This window comes from Pteropus vampyrus, unplaced genomic scaffold, assembly GCF_000151845.1.
Source record: "Pteropus vampyrus isolate Shadow unplaced genomic scaffold, Pvam_2.0 Scaffold449, whole genome shotgun sequence".
In the NCBI taxonomy this organism is placed as follows: Eukaryota; Metazoa; Chordata; class Mammalia; order Chiroptera; family Pteropodidae; genus Pteropus; species Pteropus vampyrus.
This window is the reverse complement of record NW_011889230.1, coordinates 168422-170935: the sequence shown is the minus strand read 5'-3', so window position 1 is coordinate 170935 and position 2514 is coordinate 168422. Positions and strand designations below refer to the sequence as shown.

At 42.0% G+C, this 2514-nt stretch overlaps 1 long non-coding RNA gene across 1 annotated transcript; it reads left to right on the top strand.

Annotated features, from left to right (window-relative positions):
* Positions 1–76: 76 nt before the first annotated feature.
* On the top strand, positions 77–2137 carry LOC111732370. The gene is made up of 2 exons (XR_002777526.1): positions 77–233; positions 1077–2137. It is a non-coding gene; the product is annotated as an uncharacterized LOC111732370 (long non-coding RNA).
* The last annotated feature ends 377 nt before the right edge of the window (positions 2138–2514 follow it).

Genomic DNA, 2514 nt, shown 5'->3' with positions numbered 1-2514 from the left:
GGCACCGCGCTGCGTTCCGGCCCTTAAGTGGTTTTAAGTTAAAATGTTTAAATTGTGGTAAAAGCGGGGTGTTTGAAGGACGCCCCGTTAAGTGCTCTGTCTCGGGATGCGCTTCGCTGGGTCCTGCTAGAATTCCCGTAGGTGACGTACCGGGGTCAGAAGGTATCAGAAAACGAGGGAAATAGACCAAATACTGTCCCCAACTTGGTTTTTCAAAGGCAAGGTCATCCATGGTAAGACTGCAGTTTTTAATGTGCTTTGCAGATAAGAACCTGCAACCTTTTTACCTGACATGTAGACTCCAGATGTGAAAAAAGTAACTCAGATTATTTTAAAAGTATAAAACTATAAAAACTATAAAACTTAGAAACAGCTCTGCCTATTGTAAGACTATATAGCATGAAGCTAAATTCCAGTCCGCATCGTTACATACAAGTGTTGGCCAAACTGTCACGTTAAAATTGTTTCGTTAACAACGTACTTTATTACTTTATAAATTAATTGTAAAACGGTGAGATAAATTATTAAATGAGGTGGTGTTTATGGAGATCATAAATATGATTAAAGAATATATCTAAATAAGCTTCGTAAACAGTTTCATCACTGATCTTTAAAGCACTTAATTTCATGCCATAAAAATAAAACATTTTAAAACTTCCTAAGACTCGTATGATTCTGCTTTGTGTATAGACAGAGGCTTAAATAATATAAGGAATTTTGACCCAACAAATATAAAATTAAGTGTAATGATCTTTTCTTGTAAGACAAAAGGAATCTCACGCCCTCTTGAAGCTTCCTTAAGCTAAATAGGTATAGCAAATTAATAACTAAGTAATTCCAGTATCGATCATTAAATATATTGACACTACTTCCCTCCATTTTTTCAAATAATTCTGAGGCAAGGATCGAGAGAGGTTTCTAGAACCCTGTGTGCCTGAGCTTTCCAGTGCAACGTGTCTTCACACTGCTGGCCGTGTAGTGACTAAGTCACCTTCTGATTTTAGGCCAGACCACGGGGGTTAGTAGTTGTCCCAGGATGATCTGCGATGCCATTTTTTTGTTTGTTTCTTGTTCAGGGAAGTGCTGTCATCTTGTCGCCAAGACGTAAACAAGGTTAGAGCGAAGCGGCAGCCAGGACGTGGAGCTGGGAGAGGGGACCTGACAGCTTCGCAGCTGCAGAGGAGTAAACCCTGCTCGGGAGAGGGCTCCGCGCTGGCTGGTTGGCCCCGGGGCCGTCGGCCAGGCTGGCTGCTGCTCCCTCACCTCTCCCAGTGCCGGGGGGATGATTCGCAGTCCTGTTGTTGGCGGTTCCGTGTCCCCCGTGGGGAAGACCCCGGCCCGCTCAGAGGTTCTGCTTCAAGTGCGACAGGCGATACTTGTCTTTTTCCTTCTCAGTGAGAAAACTAAAACCAGGGCCGGGCATGGCTTGTGCAGGAGGAAGGGGCGGCTTCTGCTCATGCAGCTTCGAAGACTCTTCTCTAGATGTTTAAGGAAAAATACTTCACGTGTCATAAATATTTTTGAAATCAACATTTGCAGACTCCGTGAGACGTGTCAGGCAGAGCGCTGGGGACTGGGGATCTGAGAAAGGGCCCACCCACCACCCAGCAGGGTGGAGACCACGGTTCGGGGTGCTGCTTTGTCACTTCCAAAGGACTGTGAAATGTTGCCCGTCCATGGGTGGGGTAGACAGCTGTCCACCCTTTTTATAGCACTGCGGACTGACAGTTTTACTTTGATGACAGCCACTTCGATAATAGATAACTAAGTTTATATTTTCATATGAACTGGAGAATCAATTGGGCTTAAAACACAACCCTTTCAGTTTCTTATATGATGTTTTAATCTCTTTAAAACTTTCTAAAATCGAAAATGTCAAACACACATAAACGAAGATGGGGTGTACGCGAACCCTCCCGGACCGTCCAGGCTTCAATGACCGTTTCGTGGCCAGACTTTCCCATCAATCTGCCACCACTTTCCCCTCTTAAGTCATTTTGAAACGTCCCAGATACATTGTTTCGTCTAAGTATTTAAGTATATAAACAAATTAAAAATTCTTGTAACAAAATTGAAATACTATTATCCCACAGGCACTAAAATATCCTTTTAATAGTAAATCCTTAATATCCCATAATTGTCTCATAAATACCATAAACTTTTTCTTGTTTTTAACTGAGATTAAATTGAGTTTATAGTTTAGGGATAGCTGATATCTCAAGAGCTAAGTTTCCATGTCACAGTAAAGTCGCGTCTTTCCGTTTACTGGTCCCTAGTGGTCCGCTGCTGTTTGGGAGTGCTTCAAGCAGGTAGTTTAATTTCTTCTTTTATCTGATTTTTTTTTTTTAAATCTTTGCTGCGGCTTTGTCAATTATACCCTCTAACTGGCGGTTGTTTGTGTTTATGAATGATGTCGATTTACATGTGATAATTTTGTATCCGCTGGCTTACTGCGGTTTTCCCTTGTTGGTAATGTATTTTTAAATGGCCTTTATCGCATTCCAGGGAATTCAT